Below are 13,276 nucleotides of genomic sequence, written 5' to 3'. Positions count from 1 at the left end.
TTTTTGGTACTGCAAGGCAGGCAGCAGAACCACTGAGCTAAATCTCTGGCTCACCTTGATTTTGTCTGCAGCAAGCAAATGAACCTGAGCATGTGAGGCTACGTGGCCAGTAACACTTTTGGTGGTCACGAAGGGCCATAAGTCCCTGCTGTTGAGAGACATGCCTTATTGCAGTCTTATGTGAGGTGGGACTGACTGTTCCTGGCTAACTGAACCAATGGGTCAGGACTCCAGGAATATTCAAAAAGCTGAGGGGGACATTTTGTTCTCTGGAACCTTCCTTCTTTTCCTGTTCATAGCAACAGTTGCCTATAAACTCTTTATTCTTTTTCTTCACTATCTCAAAAATTTCTTTTAGTTTCTAGAATAAAGTTTCTTTATCTATTTCAGCATTGGTTTTTATCAAAATATTTTCTGGTTCTGAACACCACTGTTCCAACAAAGGCCAGTTGTCCAAGAACCCTGTTAATTCTCTTTTGTGTGTGATATTTTAAGTTCTGGTACCCATGTTTGTTTTGGTTTTCAGCAGTGCCCTGCTGACCAATTTTTTTTTTCAGTACTGAGGACTGAAGTTGACCAATATCTTTATGAGCCATTTCGTGTGAAAATTCTTTGGCTAGGATATCATTCTTGTGACTCAGCGAGACAATATCTGAAATATCTAGTAATATGACAAAATCAAATGCAGAGGAGGGAAGAGGTCCTTCTTCTGAAGCCATAGGATCCACAGCCAGTGTGGATTTTTGTGTTTTCTTTGCCTTTATTTCTATGAGGTTTCTGTTGTCTCTGGTGAGAGCTTTCTCTAGAAGCTGTGCTTGGTTTAATGTCATTGGAAAACCATCAAGGTTCCACCTTTGATTCACAGGCATCTCATTAATAGCATTTACCATTAACTATGATGTTAACTAATAACATGTCTGGAATGCTCTTTCCTTTCTTCAGAAATTGTTACTTTTATTTAAAAATTTTTTTGCTTTTTTTTTGTACTGGGGATCTAACTCAGGAATTTGCACTTGCGAGGCAGGTGGCAGAACCACTGAGCTAAATCCCTGGCCCTCTTTAGCAACTGTTGTGATTTTTCACCAAGCTGAGCATGAACACTGAGTTTAGAGAAATGTTCACTATCACTCGTTTGACTTCTTCAGTTTTTGGTGCTCTATTAGCATGTGTACCAGAGGTAGTTTCACCTTTTGTTTCTGGTAATGGTTTTCCTGAAACCAGAGCATTTGAAGATACATTGTGTGAGTCCTGGCTTTCTTTACTGTCCTCCTGCAGATCTGATGGAACCTCTCCACCTTCTTTCTGAATTGGTAGGTCCTCACTGACTTTTTCATTGTCATAAAATGCTTGAATAGCTATTGGACAAAAGCGCCCATACAAAGTACCTGAATAGGAAACTCTATTTTAGAGTCTTTAAAGTGATAGTTTTCCCACTAAATGTTTTCCCCAGTAAGCATCCTTCAATAGCAAATGAAGGCAGTTCAGGCTCCAGGCTCAATTTGAGGAGGAGAAAGAGATTTTTCAAGGAGTCTGTGACTCGCATGGCCCAGTATGAAATTGTTGGAGGGTGGTAAATTATCCATCATTTCTTCCGGTACAGCCTGCTCTCCAGCAATGTTCTTACATTCTTTATAATCTTTGCTATCTAGCAAGTCTCTTTTATCCAGTTCTCTAAGCTGTTCTTCAGAGGAATTAGCAGGCGTATGCTTAATAGAGGTTTGTTCATATATGGGCTTTCTGGCCAGGGATTTAACTCAGTGGTGCTGCCACATGCCTCACAAGCTCAAGGAACGGAGTTTGATTCTTAGTACCAAAAAATAGATTTAAAAAAATATATATGAGCTTTCCATGAAAAAAAATTCCAATCACACCTCATCTTTTTGTTTGTTTGGTTGTTTTGGTTTGGTCTTTTGAGACAGGGTCCCACTACGTAGTTGAGACTGAACTGGAACTCACTATGTAGCCCAGGCTGGTCTCGAACTCACAACGATCCTCCTGCCTCAGCCTCCCAATTGCTGGGATTACAGGCATGCACCACCATGCCCAGAAATCACACCTCATTTTAAGTGGAATCAGATTATTTGTCAACATTTCATAGCTTGCCATTTTAGTGGACAAATCAAGCATTTGATTTAAATTTTCTCTGCATATTTTATAATGCTTTCTATAATGAGCCTGAACTCTTTCCACCGCGATCTGTTCATAAACTTCTCTCTCTGAGGATGCATTCTTCAAAATCAATCTTGGCTTGTTTTGCCAAAGCCATTTCTTGATCAAGAGCATCCTGGAAATCTTTAAGTCATCTTTCCTCATATGTTTTTCTCTGAAAATTCTGTTTTGCCATAAAACCTCCCTTTCATGCACACGTCATGAGCTGCACAGTAACCCTGCGTTCCTGTTGGGACTGTCGCATGAGCCGGTGCATCAGCTGCTCCTCACAGTCAGCCTCCTCCTGTGCTTCATGGGCATGAACTGGTCCATTAACGACCTCCACCATCTTTTCTCCCTTTGCACTCCTGGAAAAGCATCTTCTTCTAGGAGCTTCTGGATTTCTTTTTCTTAATGTCATTAGCTGAGTAAGTGTTTAACAAGTCGGTAGTTGTATGGTCTGCTGTATCTAAAGCAGTCTTTTTTTTTTTTTGGTACTGGGGATCAAATTTGGGTCCTTGTGCTTGTGAGGCAGGAGGTGGAATCACTGAGCTAAATCCCCAGCCTAAAGCAGTCTTGCATACATTTTCTTTTGCCTGGAGATCCTTTTTTATTAATGCTTCAAACTTCACGATCTCATCAGCAGTGAGATCCGGTGCCTCCTGCTGCTTTATCATCATTTTTTGGGCCTCAAGTGATTTCAGAATGCAACTGGAGGCAGGTTTAGAAATCTGTATGATAGATGCTTGGATATTGCCATGATTTCATTTTGTTGTTTCCTGTTGAAGCATGACTCTTAGGAAGCCTCACTTTTTGTGTTTTGAAATTTTAAGCTTGCCAGAGGCTGTGTGATTGGTACTTATACTCTGGTCAGCCTACTTTTCTTCTTTTTCTGAAGGGCCGTGCACACATGATATAGGAGTTTTATTGCTGCTCTATGCTTTTCTGTGATGATGCTTTGGGCCATATTCTTATCAAACTGCACCCCCAGAAGGTGAAGCATTGGCTGCAGATGGGAAAGATCATGAAGTCTGGCTATTGAAATCCTGCTGTCTGAAAGTTCTCAAGAGAAGCCCTGCAACTGATACCAATCTCTGGCATGAGCTTAAACCATAGCCCTTCAAGTGATTCTGAGGGGAGTGGGGAAGGGAGAGAGAGGGGCAGGCTGGGGATGTAGCTCATTGGAGAGAACGAGACCTGGGATGCAGCTGAGTGTAGCCAGCACCTGCCTGGTAAGTACAAGGTCCTGAGTTTGATTCTCTCTCCCTCTCATAGGGTCCTGAGTTTGATTCCCAGATGGAGAGTCTGAGCAGTGGAGCCTCAGTGGAGAGCTGGAGTAGTAGAGCCTTGCCTAGCCAGGAAGGAAGGGGAAGGAAGCCCTTGATACCTGCCATTTTAATTTTTTTTTTTTTTGGTACCAGGGATTGAACTCAGGTCCTTGCACTTACGAGGCAGATAGCAGCACCACTAAGCTAAATCCTGGCTTTACTTTTTTTTTTTTAACATAAGTATTTTTATTTATAAAATAACAAAAATTTGTGAATAAGTCTGTTTATTGTTACTGTGAAAATGGTCAGGGATTTAGCTCAGTGGTGCCTCACCAGCCTTGTAAGCACAAGGTCCTGAGTTCCATCCCTGCTACAAAAAAAAAGAAAAGTAAAGTAAATGGCCTTGGTGCATGTAATTTTAAACTCAATCTTGATTTAAGGGAAAGACTATACATTATTGGGTGGAATGCATTTAGCATGAACTCAGATTCCATATAAACAAAAAGCATTAAGTATATAAAAGATGTTCAAATAAGCCCATACCTAAGTTTCTGTGTTTTTTTTGTACCTGGGATTGAACTCAGGTCCTTGTGCTTGCAAGCCCAGTGCTGGAACCACTGAGCTAAATCCCCAGGCTTATTTTGTTTTTGGTACAGAGAATCGAACTCATGACCTCGTGCTTTCGAGGCAGGCATGTCACTGAGCTAAATCCTCAGTCCCATCATACCTAAGTTTTAACTGTAAAGCTTCAAGGACATTTTGTTTATTCTTACATACTAGTTTTCTTCTGAGACAAGTTGATTTTATCTCCAAGACTTAAGGCTATTCCCTGACTCTTGCATTAATTCTTTTTTCGGGGGGAGTATGGGGATCAAACTCAGGACCTTGCACTTGCGAGGTAGACAGCAGGACCACTGAGCTAAATCCCTGGCCCTATACAAATTCTTATATGGCTGGCAACAGCGGCATCTGGCCCCTGGTGAATTGACTGTTCAATGCTGACATTTGCAAGTAAACCTTTTCCAAATGTAGAATGAACACGAAGGTTGCTGCCATGTAAATATGTATACATGTTGGCCCTATGCCAACATGCTAGATCAAGACAAGTTGAATTACAAGTTACTGAACTATAATATAAACATATAGGAAAATGTTTACAAAAGCATCCAGAACATGTAGACCATGTATAGGGCCAGGATTTGAAGTTTGTACTTTTTTTTTTTTTTTTTTTTTTTTTTCATACTGGGGATCAAACTCAGGACCTTATGCTTGCGAGGCAGGCATTGCACCACTGAGCTAAATCTCCAGCCCCAGAGTTTGAAGGAGAAAAAAACTTGCCACAAGCAACCTCTAGGAGAAAACAAAGAAGAGTTTTATAAACCAAACCTCGTACCTTCTCTACCAGAAAGTATCTCTGTTTAAATTTCTGGACAGGGGACTGAGGAGATAAAGTAAAAAGTATCTTAAATAGAGAGAGGCACATGAGGTGGCTTCGGGAAGCCCCAGGGCACTGTGGTGAGAGTTCGCATTGGACAGGTGATAGTGTCCATCCATACCATGCTGCAGAACAAGAAACGTGATTCAGGCCTTACACAGGGCCAAGTTCAAGTTCCCTGACTGCCGAAAGATCCACATCTCCAAGAAGTGGGGATGAATTTGAAGACATGGTGGCTGGGAAGTGCCTCATTTCTGATGACCACAGGGTGAAATACTTCCTGAACCACAGGACAAGTGGCTGGCTTGCACTCTTGAAGATTTCCACTGTGCCACCTCTCCCCGCAATAAGCTCATCAATAAATCTTATCTCAGCCCCCATAATAAATAAAAAAAATTTTTTTTGGTAGTTGCTATTGTTGGCATATCTAAGATTTCCATCCGGCCGAAACTCGAACTCCAGAAACTTGTGTCCAAACTTTCCCTATACATGTCATACTTTAGTAAAATGTCATACTTGACCAGACTCCTGGCTGAGGTTACAGAAGAATTAGAAAAGGTAAAACAAGAAATGGAAGAAAAAGGCAGCAGCAGGACCGATGGTGCTCTTTGGGTGAAGATTAAACAAAGCTTAACAAAACTAAAGCAAGAAACTGTTCAGATGGACTTTAGAATTGGTGTTGTAGGCCGGATATGGTGGCACATGCCTATAATCCCAGCACTTGGAGTCTGAGGCAGGAGGACCACTGTGAGTTCAAGACCAGCCTGGGCTACATATTGAGTTCCAGGTCAGTCTCAACTACATAGTGAGACCCTGTCTCAAAAAAAAACAAACAAAAAAAGAATTGGTGTTGTAGAACACACATTGCTGCAATCAAAACTGAAGTCCAACATAACTAGGGACATGCATGCAACAGGAGGTCCGTGAATTGGCTGGGAGGAAGAAGATACGCCCCTAAGTGAGTATCCTGCTTATCAACCATGTCCCCCAGTTCCAGGCTATCAACATCACCTCCTGTGTGAAAAAAGTTTTTCCCTAGTCTACCCCCAAACTTCAACCTCTGGACAGTGGCACTTCCTGGAGCTGTGCTGGGTTCTTTGCTTGTTAAACACTGTTTGTAGTTGATACCTGGACTCTTCAAGATTCTGCTCAGGTCTGTACCGATCACCCACATCCAGCTTGGCTGGCGTTGCAGTTTACCAGATTCATTCACAAAGCTCCCTGCTTCACTTTGTGCTTATGAAGCCCTGGCTGTACTTGTGTTAGTAATTAGCTTGCCTTAGTCACACTTTAACTAATAAACAATTCCTTCCCACATTCATTTTCTGAACCCTTTATGATACTGATCCCAAGGTTCAGTACAAGCTTCTTTTCCTCCCTCAGCTGCTCTTACTCCCTTTTCCCACCTTGGTTTTTGCCTTCTTTTCCTGTAATCAGTCTTCATGGGGAGTGGCCACCCAACGTCTCTCCAGTTATTTGACTCAACGAAAACCAACAGTTGCTGTAAACATTGTCTTCTCAAAAGGGCCATGCTCAGAACCTATCTCAGCCATTTTTATGTTGATGAAAAGCTGAATTTACCTTAGTATTACTTATGCTTTCCGTTTGATCTGTAAAAATTTGAAGAAATGTATGTCTATATTTTTTATAAAGAAAAGTGAAAATACCATGTCACAAAAAAGATACTATCCAGGGCTTATCCAGAATTTAGCTCAGTGGCACTGTGCCTGCCTTGTAAGCATAAGGTTCTGAGTTGGGTCCCCAGTACAAAAAAAAAAAAAAAAAGATACTATCCAGATGCTGTTTAAAAAGCATTATATTTCATTTCTTTATTCTTTCTAATGATCTAAAAATGAAAAGTTTATAAAATATGAAGACTTTTCACTTTCATCTCTTTATTGAATGATCAGGAATGCTATTAAAATCACTAAAACAAATCCTATATTGCTATTAAGATTAAAATATGAAATCTTATACATTTAATTAAGAATAAAAATTTTTTGAAAGGAAAGAAATAACCACAAGGTTTTGCATACATGCTTTTGTATAGAAGTCCATATTCTTTCTTTCTTTCTTTCTTTCTTTCTTTCTTTCTTTCTTTCTTTCTTTCTTTCTTTCTTTCTTTCTTTTTTTTTTTTTTTTTACACAGATTTGAGACAGGGTCTCACTATGTAGTTGAGACTGACCTGGTCTTGAACTTACAGCAATCCTCCTGCCTCAGCCTCCCGAGTGCTGAGATTACAGGCATGTGCCACCATGCCCAGCAACAGTAAAATTCTGACAGAGGCAAAACTGAGCACCACAGTACACAAATAGATAATACTGGAGGATAAGAGAGGTTCACTAAGGATGCACGGTTTATGTGAAAAGTTTTAAGCCTCATCTTCACCTTCCTCCTCAAACTCCCCCTGTTCATCGTCTGTGGTGCTGGACACCAGGTCATTCATGTTGCTCTTGGCCTTGGTGAACTACATCTCTTCTACACCCTCATCCATGTTCTAGCACAAGGCCTTCCTGCACATGGCTGTGAACTGCTCTGAAAGACGCTTGAACAGCTCCTAGATGGCTGCGTTGTTGCCAATGAAGGGGGCTGACATCTTCAGGCCTTGGGGAGGGGATGTCACACGTGGCCACCTTCACGTTGTTGGGGATCCACTCCACGAAGTAGCCGCTATTCTTGTTTTGCATGTTGAGCATCTGCTCGTCCAACTCCTTCATGGACATGCGGCCCTGGAAGATGCCAGCCACCGTCAGGTAGCAGCTGTGGCAAGGGTTGTCATGTTCTGCGGCCATCATGTTTTTGGAGTCGAACATCTGCTGGGTGAGCTCGGGCACGGTCAGGGCGGGGTACTGCTGGCTGCCAGGCTGGTGAGGGGCACTAAGCCCAGCATGAAGTGCAGCAGGGAAGGGCACCATGTTCATGGCCAGCTTGTGCAGATCCGTGTTCAGCTGGTCTGGGGAGTGCAGGCAGGTGGTCACCCCTCTTGTGGTGGCCAACACCAGGTGCTTGAGGTCTCTGTTGGTGGGGGTGGTTCAGGGTGCAGAAGTAGATGTCATACAGGGCCTCGTACACCACACATCAAGGAACAAATTGCAGAGCCCCTCCACTACCTCATTAGCTCCTTCTCAAGGCCCTGGGCCAGGGGCTCAGACTCCCCAGACCAGAAGGCCTTTTGCTTGGCAGCTGTCCAGCTTGAGCAGTACTGGGGAAGGACCCACAGCCACACCAGGGCCAAGCAAGTGCTCTAGAACTGAGCGGCAGCCTAGCCCAGTAAATCACCACTCAGGATGCAGTTTGTCTGGTCCTCTCAACTACTGAGGGCCTGTCATGCTGCACCACGCTCTTCTACCTGACTGTTTTGTTTTTTTTTTTTTTGGTACTGGGGATCACACTCAGGACCTTGTGCTTGCAAGGCAGGCATGGTGTCACTGAGCTACATCCCCAGCCCTACCTGACATCTTTTTTAAAGGAATGTTTCTTTCTTTTTTTTTTAGTACCTGAGATGAAACTCAGGACCTTGTGCTTGCTGGTTGGGTACACTGCTACTGAGCTATACCCCCCGACTAAAGGCAGGTTTCTATTTTTAATTTTTTTGCTATGAGAAATCAGTTGCTTCACAAAAACCCTTTTAAAAACAACAATCCAAGAAAACACTCTTACGGTATTCACATTTTAAAGGTTGTCAGCTTCAAAGACTGAACATAACTAAAAATGGCAGACTGCTGAGTTAGTCCTATCACTAACTGCCAGAGAGGGCCCTCAGGACCAGAGCTTGTCCTCGGGGCCAGTGTCCCTTCCTTCCTTGCACAGGAGGGACACCCCACCACCACTACAGAGCCAGCCCTGGAGCCCCTAGCTGTCAAGGCCACTCTGCATACTGAATAAACACTTCTACCTCTCTGACTCTCTGGATGCAAAAACAGGAGAGCTGAGCCCACCAGCTGGGGCCTGCTGAGGTGAGTGGATCAGCAGGAAAGCCAACTGCTGGCAGTGTTCTCAGGACACACTTGCAAGGCGCTGTCCTGAGGGAGGAATTTAACTCGGATTGAATCAAATCTGCTCATTTAAAATGAAGCAGAGGGCCGGGTATTTAACTCAGTGGTTCTGGTGCCCGCTTCGCAAGTACAGGGACCTGCGTTCGAGTCCCAGCACAAAAAAAAAAAAAAAGAAGAAGAAGAAGCACAAACAGGCTGTGCTTCCAGTCTCTCCCTGACTGAGGACTGCAGCGCAGGTTCTGTGCTGAGCGCAGACAACAGGCTGCGCAGCGATTCTGAGCCAGGAGGCAGGAGGATCGCCATGTACAGGGCAGAGAAGGGAACTCGGGCTATGACCCAGGGCCCCTCTCTCTTACCATCTGTATCTTACTCCCATGAAGTGAGCAAACGAGAGCTCAGGGCTGAAGAAACCCAACTTCCCCTGGAGAAGGCAGCTGCATCTCTCAGCAGTTCACCGCCCATCCGGGCAGCCCAAAGCAGGGAGGTCTTCCCGGGCGGGGGCCGCATCACCCTCCACACCAGGGGACAGGGTGGCCTCTCAGGAGAGCACATTCCGTGCAGTTTTCTGCTCTGCCCAAGAGCGGGTGGCTGGGGCTCCCCCCAGGTCATAGTTTTAAGAAGATGAACAAAGTTGGACCAAATCCGATAATAGATTAGCAACGGCATTTTTTTTGAATACCAGCACTCGAACTCGGGTCCTTGCGCTTGCAAAGCAGGCAGCAGCACTAGTGAGCTAAATCCCCGGCCTGGAATTTTATATTTTTTGGTGATAGTTAACTATGAGGAAGCCTAACTTACATGGTTATGGTTATCACAGAATTAAACCTAGAATTTTCACAGGTTAAATTGATACTATTTTAGTGTACTTCATCTCTTCTTTGTTGTAGGATCTACTTTCTGCTTTCCTGGAAAGGATGACTTTAGATCATTTGATGAGCCTATTTCACACTTTTTGGTTGTTTGCTCATTTTTGTTTTTGCAGTCTAAAATAAAAATGTTAAATGCAATTTTAGTTCTCACAGGTAATGCCTTAATTTTGTACTAATTCAGGTTGGAAGCAGAGGCTTAACTTGGATTAATGTTTATTGTGCCCATTTTAACACATTGAAGGAAAAGGAGCCAACTTTGGAAGATCTCTGTAGAATGCCAGTATTCTACACCCAATAACCCATACCATATTCACCTCATATCAAATATGTTCAATATGGGCATGTATGTTAAACCAAGAATTTAGCCATGGGTCGGGGATTTAGCTCAGTGGCACTGCATGGGCCTCTCAAGTGCAAGGTCCTGAGTTCAATACCCACTACTAAAAAAAAAAAAAAAAAAAAAAAAAAATAAATAAACCCAAAAAAAAAAAAAAAAAAAAAAAAAAAAAAAAAATTCAGGCCTTGGATACATGTACATATCTATGCATATAAAGGATATGTGTACATTCCACATGTATTGATACAGGTGCTATGTTCGTGACACACACCCCTTTTCTAAGGCTTGCTGCAAGCCAGGTCTAGAGTTTGAAGAAAAAGAAAAACTGTAAGATGCAAAATCTAAATTTCTGGCTTCTTAAATTTCTGACATCAGACCTGCATTCCCAGATGTATGGGCCTAATGAGGAATTCCAGGACTGCGGTATGACCCTAAACATAGACCAGCCTGAAAACCAGGGTCGAATGACATGACTCAGGACCTAAGCATAGCCCCACACCAAGGGTATGAATATGGATATTGCATGTCTTATAATTAAACATGAATATGGTGTTTCTCAAAAAAAAAAAAAAGGTCTGTATTCTCTGCACTGGGAACAGCTCTCCTGCCACAGCCCCTCAACCCTGAAAATGTACCCCTGCCTGCTCCAGATTTGTCCCCACCCTCTTTGGTCTGGAGCACCTTCCTGTTGCTGAGCTGGCTGCTGTCTGCCATTGTGCTGAAGAGACCAAAGACACTGACTGATGAGAATCTTTGCAGTTCCTCATTCCCTGGCCTCACTTGTTCCAACTGCAGCTTCCAAACCAGTATTTCAAAGGACGTTTACACTGCAGCCAAGTTCACTGGGGCTGGGGCTGCCCAAGTTGGGATGGCTGGCTCTGGGGCTGAGAAATTAAAATATCAATGGTCTTTGTGAATATTTCTCATTTTCATTGTGAGTTTTGGTGTTATCCTGCCTTGTTACTACTTTCCATCTTGTTTATCTTTTTCAGTGGATTGATTTCTGTTTTATTAATTCATAGTTGTATTTTTCTTATGAACTGTTTAGGTCAGTATATATGATGTTTTCTTTTTTTTTGAGACAGGATCTCACTATGTCATTCAGACTGTCCTTGAATTCACTATGTATAAATTTCTCTACATTCACCTGAAAGTTTCTATTTCAAACTTGGACAATATAATTAAATTATCACCTATGTTTAAATATTTCCAAATCCATTTTGTGACTTGTATTTGAATTGAGAGATTATTGAAGGAGGAATTTTGCATCAAAAACATAGAAGTTGAGCTGGAAATTTAGCTCAGTGGCACCACGCCTGCTTTGCAAGCATTAAGTCCTGAGTTCAATCCCCAGTACCAAAAACAAAACAACACAGGGATATACTGAATGTAGCTCAGTGGTAGAGCACAGACTTAGCGATACTGAGGTCCTGGATTCCTTCCTGACCTTGCACTGAGAAATGAAAGTAAATGAGTTTTGTAAAGCTACTCATTCTCCACATTTTCTAATTTTTCTTTATTACACTTAAGGCAATATTTACACCTTGTAAACAAAAGAGATTTCAGGGGCAGTGTTGTAGCTCAGTGGCACAGCACCTGCCTGAGAAACACAAGAGGCCCTGAGTTTAATTCCTGGTACCCTCTCCCCCACAAAAAGAGAGATTTTGTATGTTCTAAGAAGTTTTGTAAGACTTGTCTGTTTGTTTACTACATTTACTCTATTTTTTGAATTATCTAAATATATCTGATATCTAGTGTATGAATATTATTAACTGAATTAGAATGAATCATCTATACTTTTCCATAGTTTGTTAAAATTTGGAATTACAATGATATCTCTATGTATTTTAAAAATTAATTTATGTGAGAAACTGAATGTGTAAATCAGGACCACAATGTATAATAGAGGCTAGGGATTTAGCTCAGTGGTTCTGCTTCCCACCTTATATAAATGTATAATCGATATTGTGAAATAGGAAGAAATTGTCCTATGTATTATTGATTTAAGTATTTCTACTTCTATCTCAGTGAAGATAAATTATTTACTACTTGATTTTCAGGGCATCACTTCAAATATATTTCTGATTTTATGCTTGTTGCCTAACAATATAAAGTCCTGCAATATTGCCCACGCTGACCTTGAAATTGTTATCTCCTTTCTTTAGATTCTCAATATGCTGTATCCACCTGTGTGTAGTATCATTCCTTACTCCACTTTTTTAAAAAAATTAGGAAATAAGATGTCTGGAGCAAAACCCAACAGTACAAATTTAAGCCAATATATTTTATTTTTTTGGTACCGGGGATTGAACTTGGGTCCTTGCCCTTGCAAGGCAGGCCACCGAACTGCTGAGCTAAATCCCCGGCCCCCTAAGCCAATATATTTTAAAATAATCAACTGAAACAAACAGTATCCAAAGAAATATTTTATAAAACAATCCAATTTAGATATTTCTTAGAACACGCACATTAGGAGAAGCTTAATCATCCATGCCTGACTGTAATTGCACCAAATGTATGCACTTTCCTGTAGTCAGTACTAAAAAAATTAGTTACTAAACTCTGGTTTTAGGGCTTAATATTTTGGTCTCAGTTTACTCTATCACCACAGTGAATGCTAAGACAATAATTATTAAGTAGATGAGGAAAGAGACAAATTAATGCACAAAAATTTGCTCATAACATAATTTTTAAGAAACAATCACTGGCCTCTTAGACATAAGGTCTTTTTTAACCTGCTGGCCACTGGCCAAATCAAAGTCTGTGTATTTGGTTAAGAATGAAAGAAGATTCCTGGTACAGGAAAAAAACAAGAATGAAGCTGTGAGGGGACAGAGTGGCCTATTTCCCTCAAATCCCCATCTCTTCATTTAAAGGTATTTTAATTTAGCTAATTTTTTTTTTTTGAGTTTATTGGTACATTTAGGGATACAGTACAGTTACATTCATTGTTGGGATCATGTACCTTTACATGGCAAGTCTTGATTCTCATTTTTTTCCCCTTACCTCTGCCCTCCCTTCACCCCCTCCTCCCCTCTCCCCCTACAAATACTTTATTTTCATCTTTTCATTCTCTCACATTTTTTTCTTTTCCCTTTTTGTTCTTCCCCTACGTATCACACCTTCCCTACACCTTTAGCTCCTTTCCTCCCATTTCTAAATGTCAGTAATCTTATTAGAATCTTATGCATTGTTGCAGAATATTCACACCAGGGAAACTATT

At 41.6% G+C, this 13,276-nt stretch overlaps 2 pseudogenes; both read right to left on the bottom strand.

The window, feature by feature from the left end:
- Positions 1 to 205: 205 nt before the first annotated feature.
- Positions 206 to 2,828, bottom strand: LOC104862821 (annotated as a pseudogene).
- Positions 2,829 to 7,223: 4,395 nt separating this feature from the next.
- On the bottom strand, positions 7,224 to 9,150 carry LOC104862822 (annotated as a pseudogene).
- Between the last annotated feature and the right edge of the window lie 4,126 nt (positions 9,151 to 13,276).

Source organism: Fukomys damarensis, unplaced genomic scaffold (genome assembly GCF_012274545.1).
Source record: "Fukomys damarensis isolate Sample0158 unplaced genomic scaffold, DMR_v1.0_HiC HiC_scaffold_17, whole genome shotgun sequence".
Classification (NCBI taxonomy): domain Eukaryota; kingdom Metazoa; phylum Chordata; class Mammalia; order Rodentia; family Bathyergidae; genus Fukomys; species Fukomys damarensis.
Note: the sequence above shows the minus strand (reverse complement) of the source record. Positions and strands in the feature narration are given on the sequence as shown.